This window comes from Stenella coeruleoalba (assembly GCF_951394435.1).
Source record: "Stenella coeruleoalba genome assembly, chromosome: 9".
Lineage (NCBI taxonomy): Eukaryota > Metazoa > Chordata > Mammalia > Artiodactyla > Delphinidae > Stenella > Stenella coeruleoalba.
In genome coordinates, this window is record NC_137155.1 from 78,811,806 (window position 1) to 78,824,163 (window position 12,358).

The following is a 12,358-nucleotide window of genomic DNA, read 5'->3' on the forward strand; positions in this document are numbered from 1 at the left end:
TTTAAGCAGAACAAAGGTACATAACATTTTGAGTCAAGGAGGGACATGGTCAGGGCTGTGCTTGAGAACTGTAATGTTCAGTGCAGATGCCACCAGCACAGGTAGTTGCCTAAGTTTAAATTTAAATTAATCAATATTAAATAAAATGAAAAAGTCAGCTCCTCACTTGCATTTGCCATATTTCAAATTCTCAGTAATGCCCAAAAGCTAGCAGCTTCTGTATACAGGACAGGAGAGATATAGAACATTTCTATCATCACAGAATGTTCTATTGGACAGAGTTACTTTAAAAGATTAATCCAGCAGTGCACTATTAGTGGATTGGACGGGAGAGGAAACCATAAACGGGAAGCTGATTTGAACAATCAAGGTTAGAAGTTCTGAGTAGCTGTCGTAGGGAATAGAATTTCACTTATAAAACGCAGAATATTACCTTGTACTCTTCTGAGTTTTCTACAGATACTCATGATAAGAACCATTTATGCATACTCCAGGGACACCAGTCAGAACTTAGATTTCTTATATTCCTCTGGAGAAATTTTCTTTGGCACGCACGAGAAAAGAGAGAAGATGAAATGACTCACTGGATTATGAATATCTAGAGATCCTCACTTCCATGTGGAAGTGGGGGGAATTCAAGCAGATGGGCTTCCTGAGATTCATCTCATGTGGGGTTTGTGGGTAACAACCATCTGGCTCCCAACTTGGCTTGAATTTCAAGGGAAGTCCAAAATCATCCAGTTTCTCTCTAAAGTTTGTTTATACATGGAGAAATTCCGTTACGAATTTACACTTTTCTTTTTTTTTCTATTTTTAGTCTTATCTTTGAGTTTTTCTGTAATCATTACTGTCTGGAATGGGAGACTTTCTCATTTTACGTATAAGGAAACTGAGGTCAAATTAAGTGATCTGGCCAAGATCACACAGCTAGTTGTTTGCAAAGTCAAGCAATAACAGGTGTTCCGGGTTCTTTCACCTGTACTATGGCATTTTCAGAGTAACTTAGAACATTAGGAACTAGGGCAGTAGCTATGGTTCTGTAATTTAACTTATGATCCCAACACGGTCACATTTAATTATATGTTTAATAAATATTTTGTTGAGCAGTTGCTTGAAACTGGAACATCAACACCTAAATCTTGTCAACTGCCAAATGGATCCAGAGGAAAAAACAGTTTAAAGACCCGTGTTCTAGGTAAACAGGACTACTCTTCCTCTGGCGCTGATTCTCTCAGAGTCCCTACAACATGTTAATGGCCCTTATTTGTTTTCCTGCCTGTCCTTCTCTACTAGATGATGCTCTTTCAGAACAGGGTCCACGTCATACTTGTCTTTGTTCACCAGTGCTTATCCCAGCTCTCAGCACACAGTAGAAGAGCTGATGAATAATGCATGAACGATATATGGGTAAAGAGGTAATTTGGAAACTCTGCTTGTGTGTACCCTTATTAATCTCGTTTCTGACCTTTAGAGCTACACAGGCTTGCCAGGGGCACAGAGGAAAATCAGGCTTGTCTTTCTCAGCAGGCAATTCAAAACCACACAGTGCAGCAGGAGATCTACAGAACAACACTCTTTCACCCACCGAAGCAGTTTACCAAAGCTGTATTCCGGCATTCCTAGGTCCCTTTAATACAGGACTCAGTTTTTTGGAAGTCCATTTAATTGACTCTCTTTTTCTTGGGAATAAAAGCCAGCCTGCCAAAGGCTGGCAAAGGTGAGTCTGAAGGCCTCTGTGGGATCCTCGGGGGGCCTGGAATCTGCCTCCCTGCAGGGGAGGGAGGCTGGCTGTACTCTCCACAGCTGTATGGCTCTGTTCCTCTTGTATTGGCCAGGATTGAAAGAGATGAGTCAGAAAGCACCCCTTAATCCTACCATTCCTATCTGTGCCCTAAAAGAGCAGGTAGAGACTTCAAGTTGAATCAAATGGTTTGAAATTTAAAATACTCTCTGTGAACACTAAAATCTGAAACAAACCAAACAAGATAAGTATCATTGCCGTATTCATACCAAAGTATCAAGTGACAGTGCCCAAGCTAGCAGCAACACTTCGTTTCTTGCACCAACAGGGCAAAGAGTTCATTCACACTGCAGATTCCCTTATGATCCAAAGAACAGCGATCCAGATACAAAGAGACAATGTTATCCTTTGTTTTAGGCACTGCCATCTCATCACCTCCCACCCGCTCCTTCCCTCCCTCCAACATAATCAGACTTCTGGTGACATATCGTAATTAGATGCATAAGCTGTCAGATACTAGAACTCCCCAAGCTCCTTTTGAACTTTGTGTCTAGTTATTATTGTTTTTCATGTTACAATAAGGAATCTGGGGTGCGGTCTTTATGTTTTTTTTTTACAAGACAGTCCTTTTGTGGCAATCAATGTTACATAAAGCTTGTCCTAAAAATGTTCTTCCTCATCATATTCCCATCAGATGACATTAAACAGCTCGTATCACAGACAGCTTATTCTTTATGAATATTTTCCAAATACCTCATTAAAAACATACCTACCCATCCCAAAGCTATCAAATTTTGCACCACTGCCTTAAAACTACCATTTTGTTCCTGTGAGAGTATATTCTTTATTTGTATTACCGCATTCTAGGCAGCTCTAAATCCCACATGACTAACATCCACGTTAACCCACTTCATTGCAACCTGCGACACGTGCCGTCACCAAAGGGGCTGAGGACCTCTTGTTAGAAGTGGCGTGAACTGACTAGTTTAGGCTCGATGCCTTTAACACAATTTTGTCTATTGGATAAATATGTAGAAAGTCAATTTTTTTAATCTTTATAATATGTTTTCTGCAGAGAGCAGTGTTACACAATAGCAAAAGTGTTATTCTGAGAGGAAAAGAATTCCTGAACACATGTGAACATGGGCACAGAGTCAAATACCTAATAGCTTCTTATTTATTTTGAAAATGAGTCCGAAGTCACACTTTGTTTCAATTACCTTGAGATAAATTTTACACATAAAAACACTGATTGACTTTCAGTGAATTTCATGGGCAGTTTTGCCATTACATATAGATATATAGGTCCCTGAAAATCACTATGCTATGCGAAAATCTCACAACAAAAACCACAGGGCTTATGGGGAAAATGGGTTAGGGGCATAAGGCTCACAAACGTCACCAGTGACACATACATAAAAAAACAGGAGTCTGATAAAAGTGGTAACAGTTTTATGTATGGTCCAGAAATTCATAAGTAGCATTATAACTACTATGACACTTCACTTTGAAAGTGATTTAAGGTTGCTTGTGAGCATCGGAGGGGTCCCAGCTTGCAAGTTTTGTGAAGTGGTAAAAGTGTTTCCTGAAATTGGAAAGTTGCAGCATCAGATGTGGACGGGCATGTCTCAAAGCACAAAGAGAACCGAGGAAACTGCTAGATATTTGATGTGTGTGTCTGAGTGAGTTTTCTTTTTGTTATCTTAATGCATTGAATAAAACACCCAGTACAATACTAAATAAAAATAGTGAGAATAGGCATACCTTTTTTCCCCTGATCTTAAGGGGAACATTTTTAATATTTTACCATCGAATATGATGTTTGCTGTCGGTGTTTTGTAAACATTCGTTATCAGATTAAGGAAATTCCCTTCTATAAATCGTTTGCTAAGAGTTTTATTTTATCAAGAAGGGATATTGAATCAAAAGCTAACGATGCATCTATTGAGAAAATCATATATTTTTCTCCTTTTCTCTGTTAATACTGTGAATCATGTTCATTTTGAAATGTGAAGTTAGCCTTTCATAGGTGGGGTAAACTCCACTTTGTTGTACTGCATTTTCCTTTTTGAATACCACTAGATTTAACTTAGATGTTCTGTTAATAATTTTTACATCTGTATGGGAGATTGTTCTCTAATTTTCCTTTTCCATAATGTCTTTGTCAGGTTTTGGATTATGCTGACATCACTTAAAAAAACTCCTTCCCCTGTTTTTATTATCTGGGAGAGGCTGCATAAACTGGGTGACTGGGTGTTAATTTCTTCTTTAAATATTTGCAGCTATTCAAGCACTTTCTTTGTGGGAAGATTTTTATTTAAGGAAAACCCTGAACGAACTTTTTGGCCAACCCAGTAGTAATGGATTTCAAATTTCTGGTAATGATAATTTGATTTCCTTTATTTTTGTTAAACATTCTGCTAGAGCTTTATTAATTTTATTAAAAGTTTTTTAAAAGCTTTCAGCTTAGTTGATTTTATCCTTCTATTCCATTTGTTTCTGATCTTATCTTTATTTTCTTCTCTTTTCCACAGGATTGATATGTTGTTTTTCTAGCTCCTTGAGATGGAATTTTAAATTATTAAATTTTAACCTTTTTTCTAATATATATGTTCACAAGCATACATCTCCCTGTAACCATTGATTTCACTATGCTTTAATTGCAACCCTCAAGTTTAAATATGTTGTAACTTCATTACGATTTAGTTCAAACTAATTCTCATTTGATTTCTTAATTATTCATATATGAGATGTTTTCTTTAATTTCCAGACAGTGGGGCTTTTCTTGTTATCTTTTTATTGACTTCTAAGTTAATTGTATTGTGATCAGAGAATATACTTTAAGCTATTCAAATCTTTTGAAATTTCTGGCAATTCTTTATGGCCCATCAGATGGTTGACTTGGTAAATATTTCATGTGAATTTAAATTCTGTCTTTGATGATTGCACATGTTTGTGGTTCCTCAAGATTCCAATTTGCAGCTCCAGATCCACACAATAGCAAAAGGCCTTCCTACTTCTCTCTCCCCAGCAGAGGCTCTGCACAGGGGCCAACCCTGACCCTCAGTTCACACAAGAACTGGCAATTCCTCCGCAAGAAAAAAATATCTGGTGATGCAAAGATCATTTGTATACAGTTTCCCTCTATTTTTTTTTTAAAGATAAAACACAAGTCAAATTTATTATTAGATTTGTCCACAGTCAGCAATGGTGGTCTTCTTGCTGGTCTTGCCATTCCTGGACCCAAAGCGCTCCATGGCTTCAGCAATATTCATGCCCTCTTTCACCTTGCCAAAGACCACAGGCTTGCCATCCAACCACTCAGTCTTGGCAGTGCAGATGAAAAACTGGGAACCGTTTGTGTTGGGGCCAGCATTTACCATGGAAAAGATGCCAGGACCCCGTACGCTTCAGGAGGAAATTCTCATCATCAAATTTCTCCTCATAGATGGACTTGCCACCAGTGCCATTACGGCGTGTGAAGTCACCACCCTGGCACATAAATCCTGGAACTATTCTGTGAAAGCAGGGACCTTTATAACCAAAGCCTTTCTCCCCAGTGCTCAGAGCACAAAAGTTTTCTGCTGTCTTTGGAACTTTGTCTGCAAACAGCTCCAGTCTGTTAACATAACTTTATGGATTGGATGAGCAGTCACTTCGTGGTTTCCAGGTCCCTTACCTCGAAGGAGACGTGGCCCAAGTGCTCGCCATCGACGGCGCTGTCAAAGAACACGGTAGGGTTGACCATGGTCGGGCAGCACAGGAGGTTCTGGGGTGGCGGCGTCTGCCTCCCCCTCTATAATTTTATTCCACCTAGTCCTTGTTGATTCCGTAGATTTCTGAAACCTTTTAACACTACAATTTTGCAACTTATCCACCTTCACATTGCTACAGTAGGAGTATTGGCTTACTGTAACCTACTACGTCCTACTTAGAACATAAAATCAGGACTCCAAATATTTATTTAAAAAAGTAAAGTTTTTTTTTTTTTAAAGAATCAATCCCAGAAATTTTTGCAACAAAGAATAGAGCTTCTGGAGCTTTAATTTAATTTGACAAACATTTATCGATTATCTGCTGGTCACAAACACCATATCATGTGCTGTGGAATTAATAATGAGTTAGACAATCCTGGTACCAGATGAACTTACAGTTTACAGAGAAGTCAAATATGGAAACAGATAAACTGCAACGCAATGTAGCACATGTTATAATAGGGAGAAAAACTATCTCCTGGAACTCAGAGGAAGAAAAGATTGCTTGCCCACAGGATTCAGGAAAGGGTTCACAAATAAATAAAGTTACACTTGATCCTGAAGCCTGAGCAGAATTTGTCAGGCATAAAAGGAGGAATGATATTCTAGGCAAAGCGACAGCATTTGCAGCCACTTAGTCTCATGAAATGATACGGAATATTTGATACGGAATATTTATTGAAGGATGAGACATAAGTGTTCCTGAATAGAGTCACGTGAGTAGGTCTATGGAGTTGAGATGCATGTGTGAAAATAAGGTCATAGAGGTCATTTCAGGCCACATGAGGAGGGGCATTGAATGCCTAGCCAGAGGCTTTAGTATTGTTTCCTGAAAGCCATCTGGATTTAATAGAAATGTGCAAGTCATGGGAAATAAATAATTAGATAAGTTGCTTAAGAGATAGAGTTCTGACAGCAGTGACGAGAGCAGAATCAAAAGGAGAAGAAGGAATGTTTGCAGAGAACTCAATAAGAAATTTTTCTAGAATGTTATTTATAGATTAATTATGAATATACTAAACCATGAAAATAACTGATAAAGTCACCCTCTAAAATTTATTAATAGAGACTACAATTGGCCAAAACACGAAGCTTACCTCACTCTCTATATTAATGTGTGATTTGATGCCACTAAGTGAATAAGTTCCCCCTCCAAAGGGAGTTGTTTGTTTTTGCAGTGTGACTCTGATTTTCTTGGAGGTTCTGAGAGAAATCTGAAAAGCATCCTTTTAACCTCTGTCTGTTTTGTGTGCCATGTTTCTTAGTATCATTTTACCTTAATTAGCCAAACTAGTTTCTTTCACTTAACCTTTAGGTATATAGATATATAAATTAAGAGAGAGAGAGAGTGACAGAGTGAGAGAGAGAGAGAGTAAGAGTGAGAGAGAAGGAGAGAGAGAGAGAGGGTGAGAGAGATGGAGGAGGAAACAAATGAGAGGGCCATGATGTAATACAAGAAAGCCTAATTTCTGGTAACTAGCTCTGTCACTTATCCTGTCCTTTCATCTTGTGCATTAGAAATATCTTGCCAGCAAGAAGACCTAAATAGACATTTCTCCAATGAAGACATACAGATGGCCAACAGGCACATAAAAAGATGCTCAACATTGCTAATTATTAGAGAAATGCAAATCAAAACCGCAATGAGGTATCACCTCACACTGTTCAGAAAGGCCATCATCAAAAATTCTACAAATAATAAATGCTGGAGAGGGTGCCGAAAAAAGGGAACCCTCTTACACTGTCGGTGGGAATGTAGATAGTTGCAGCCACTATGGAGAACAGTATGGAGGGTCCTTAAAAAACTAACAATAGAGTTACCATGTGACCCAGCAATCCCACTCCTGGGCATATACCCAGAAAAAACTACAGTTTGAAAAGATACATGCACCCCAATGTTCATAGCAGCACTGTTTACAGTATCCAAGACATGGAAACAACCCAAATGCCCACGAATAGATAATTGGTTTAAGATGTGGGGGGTGTGTGTGTGTGTGTGTGTATATATATATATATATATATATATACACATACAATGGAATATAACTCAGCCATAAAAAAGAATGAAATATTGCCACTTGCAGCAACACAGATGGCCCTAGAGAATATTATACTAAGTGAAGTAAGTCAGACAAAGACAAATATTATATATCACTTATATGTGGAATCTAAAAAATAATACAAATGAACCTATAAACAAAATAGAAACAGACTCACAGACACAGAAATCAACTTTATGGTTACCAAAGGGAAAAGGGAAGGGGAGAGATAAATTAGGACTATGGTATTAACAGATACAAACTACTATACATAAAATAGATAAGCAAAAAGGATTTACTATATAACACAGGGAACAATAGTCAATATCTTATAATAACCTATAATGGAAAATAATCTAATAGATATGTGTATATATATCTGAATCACTTTGCTATATACCTGAAACTGACACAATATTATACATCAACTATACTTCAATTAAAAAAAAAATCTTGCCAGCACATTCCTATATACTAATGATGAAAAATCTGAAATGGAAATCAAGAAAACACTCCCATTTACCATTGCAACAAAAAGAATAAAATATCTAGGAATAAACCTACCTAAGGAGACAAAAGACCTGTATGCAGAAAATTATAAGACACTGATGAAAGAAATTAAAGATGATACAAATAGATGGAGAGATATACCATGTTCTTGGATTGGAAGAACCAACATTGTGAAAATGACTCTACTACCCAAAGCAATCTATAGATTCAATGCAATCCCTATCAAACTACCACTGGCATTTTTCACAGAACTAGAACAAAAAATTTTGCAATTTGTATGGAAACACAAAAGACCCCGAATAGCCAAAGCAATCTTGAGAACGAAAAAAGGAGCTGGAGGAATCAGGCTCCCTGACTTCAGACTATACTACAAAGCTACAGTAATCAAGACAGTATGGTACTGGCACAAAAACAGAAAGATAGATCAATGGAACAGGATAGAAAGCCCAGAGATAAACCCACGCACATATGGTCACCTTATCTTTGATAAAGGTGGCAGGAATGTACAGTGGAGAAAGGACAGCCTCTTCAATAAGTGGTGCTGGGAAAACTGGACAGATACATGTAAAAGTATGAGATTAGATCACTCCCTAACACCATACACAAAAATAAGCTCAAAATGGATTAAAGACCTAAATGTAAGGCCAGAAACTATCAAACTCTTAGAGGAAAACATAGGCAGAACACTCTATGACATAAATCACAGCAAGATCCTTTCTGACCCACCTCCTAGAGTAATGGAAATAAAAACAAACAAATGGGACCTAATGAAACTTCAAAGCTTTTGCACAGCAAAGGAAACCATAAACAAGACCAAAAGCTGAGGACCAAACACCAAAATGTTTTCTAATTTTGATAGATTGAACGCTTCTTGTATGATTTCAATCCTCTCATAGACAGAAGGAATCTTATGCTGACTTTGTGTACATTTATACTCAGCAGGTATTGAATGTTACAACATTCAATAAATAGCATTAATATTTCACTTCTTCTAATCTGTGAATCAAACTCATATAAACACATGTCATTTCTTTTGTACTTGAGTCCTGAGGTGATTTTTATCACGAAAAGTGCAATTTTGAAAATCTAATAAACTGTCATCTGTCTGAAGGGCAGCATTTTGCTGACACAGGTAATATCTGGAATTGTGTTACCAGGTTGCGAAGGCTATATGACAGCAACCACTTGCCAATACAATAAAAACATTTCTAAGTTCTTCTTTACAGAAGCTTAAGTATTTGTTTGTCTGTTTGTTTTATGACCCTGAAGTTTACTTGCTTGCCCTCATTTCAGAATGAACCATATTCTCCTGGCCTATCTTGAGGTAGGTTTGGCTATATATTTTAAGACAATTTCTAATTACTGTTCTCTTCTCAGACAGAAACATATGTAACCTATAAATTAAATTTTTAAATGTTCCCAAGACTTCCAGTTTATTGGGATCATCTTGTTTGCAATATTTAAGAAAAATGGACTCAAATCCTGACCACATATATGGTGGAAAACCTGCAGTATACACAATATATCCAAGGAGTCATAATTATCTATATTATTAGTTATCAATTCTCGGTTTCTATATGTAACCTACGTGCAACAAGCTTTTCTGAGATTCTGGGACACTGTAGAGATTTATATTCCAAAAACATTATAGCAGGTAATTTTTTATTGAGGTATAATAGACATATAATGTTATATTAGTTTCAGGTGTACAACGTAATGATTTGATATCCATATATATTACAAGATGACCTCCACAATAAGTCTAGTTAACATACATCGCCATACAGTTACAAATTTTTTTCTTGTGATGAACTTTTATGATCTACTCTCTTAGCAACTTTCAAATATGCAATAAATATTTGAATATTAACTATAGTCACTAAGTTGCTTATTACATACCCATGACAATTTATTTTATAGCTTAAAGTTTGTACTTTTTGACCCCTTCATCCATTTCACCCACTCTCATTCCCCATCTTGGGCCACCACCAATCTGTCCTTTGTACCTATGAGCTTGGTTGTTTTTTTTTTTAATTCCACATATAAATGAACCAATAATTCCACTAAATGCAAGTGAGCAAATAATTATACATGTAAGCAAATAATTTTACATTGAATTCTAGATGGTACTTATCATAAAATTATTGAACACTCTGGTCCCTGAATTTTCACTGATAATCTTTTTTATTAGAACCATAATGTTGGGCCTACCTTCTCTATTTCTTTTGACCTCCTTTTCTTTTTTGCTCACTAATTCTCCAAATACACATTTATATCTCATAGAGGGGAGTTTAATTATCTTTTTATCTCACTTCTTTCCAAAATTGGCTGAGATCTGAAAGTTAATTCTGTAAGCAAAATAGTAGGTCAATTTCGAAGATAACCCCCAATGACCCAAACCTTTATATAATCCTCTCCCATGAGTGTAGTTGAGACTCTTGCTTCCAACTATTAGTTGGAATGAGATGTCACCCCTGTGATAATTTATATTAAATAATGTCACCCCTGTGATAATGTTATATTAAATGGCAAAGATAAAGGGATTTTGCAGATGTAATTAAGTTCCTTAACCAGTGAACTTTAAATTATCAAAAGGGAAATTATCCTCGGTGGGCCCGACTTAATCAGGTGAGTCCTTTACAAGAGGGTCTAGAAGTCAGAGGCAGAAGTCAGAGACTCTCTCTGTTTTCTGGACTTAAAGCAGCAAGACACCTCAAATTTTAAAAACTTAATGCAATGAATTCTGCCTACAAACGTGGAAATTTAGAAGAGGACGCCAAGACTCAGATGAGATCCCTGCCCCAGCTAACACTTTGACTGCAGCCTTGAGCTCCAAGCAGAGAACTCTGTTAAACTGTGCCTATACTCCCAACTCACAGAAAATGTGAGACAATAAATGGAAGTTGTTTTAAGCTGCAAATTTGTGGCAATTTGTTACACAGCAACAGAAAACTTATAAAATGTCTTTTTCTAATTCTATGGGGATCTTGAACCATTTCCTTTCCTTACTGCCATCACCATAACTTTTTAGGACTGGTTTGTTTGGAGTCCCCGATGGTGGAGCAGAATCAATGAAAATCAATCAGCTTGAATATAAAATGAAACAGGGGTGAGCATACCTGAGGAATAAAAATAATCAGCCAGTCTGCAGAAACTTTTATGATCATTTCATTATGAGAATTTTTAAGAACTAAAGAGTGGTTAGAACATTGATCTCCATCCAAATAAGTTAACAGTTGGCATTTTTCATTGAAACACGAATATACACAAACTGAAATAGCTAGATTTTCCCTTTTCATAAGGGATATTCCCTTATGATATGAGATAATAATATGATAATAATATGATAATAATCCCTTATTATGAAGGGATTATTCCCTTCATAATCTTCATATACAAAAAATGCTGCAATAATGTCATCAGGATATTTGATTTAAGAAGTTTCTCAATAATGTTTATTACATCAGACTCACCTACTGAGTCCCACTATATGACTAATCACTGTTACCTCCAAGCTGAGAAGCCAGTGTTAATTTCTAGCCTCAAAACAGACGGAAATAAACAAACCTACTTTGGGGCCAAGTAAGAGAATTTAGTCTTTTCAGAGCCATAGAAAACTGAATTAATTTATAGACCCTTGTTACCCAGGTAGGTGATTGTCTCATAGCTATGAAATCTGTCCTTAGACGTATGGGATACACATTCTCAATTTTAATTATATATTAGGGTTGCCAGATTTAAATCTGAATTTCATGAACAGCACATATTTGGTCAGTATAAGTTAGTATAAGTATATTCCACACAGTGGAACTCAAGATTATACATTTTTAGTGAGTATCCTGAGTGATTGTTTGGAACTTCAGTATCTGAGAACAAGCATACTTTATATCAGATCCTGTGCTCAGCTCTGGGGATGCAGAAATAATCTAAGATAGTCTCGCCCCTGCAGATTCTCATTGACAAGCACTGGATGTGGGGAAATACAAAAATAATTACCTGATCTTCCTTCCTCCTTTTACTGCCCTGTAAAATATCACTAGTTTTCGATTTCATTAGTTTTATGATAAGAGTTTTACAGGATGGCATTGTCAGCCTATGACCTTGCTCGAATTTTAGAAATACAATTGATGCTTTTTAAATATTCAGAGTTTCAGAGTGCCAAGCAGTTAGCAATGAAGCATCTGTTTCTTTGTTGTTTTCAAAATATCCTAGTTGCTCTGTCCTACTTTCTCTAAGTTGGTTATTGTTAAAGATGAAAATGTCCCCAAGAAAGGAACATGCTCAAAGTGTTCTTAACAAGAGATTTTGAAATA

The 12,358-nt window shown here is 36.7% G+C and overlaps 1 pseudogene across 1 annotated transcript; it reads right to left on the reverse strand.

Moving 5' to 3' along the window:
• Positions 1–4,755: 4,755 nt before the first annotated feature.
• Positions 4,756–5,489, reverse strand: LOC307191711 (peptidyl-prolyl cis-trans isomerase A-like; annotated as a pseudogene). The gene is made up of 2 exons: positions 5,421–5,489; positions 4,756–5,353 (listed from the first exon to the last, which is right to left on the reverse strand). The product of its transcript is annotated as a peptidyl-prolyl cis-trans isomerase A-like (transcript).
• Between the last annotated feature and the right edge of the window lie 6,869 nt (positions 5,490–12,358).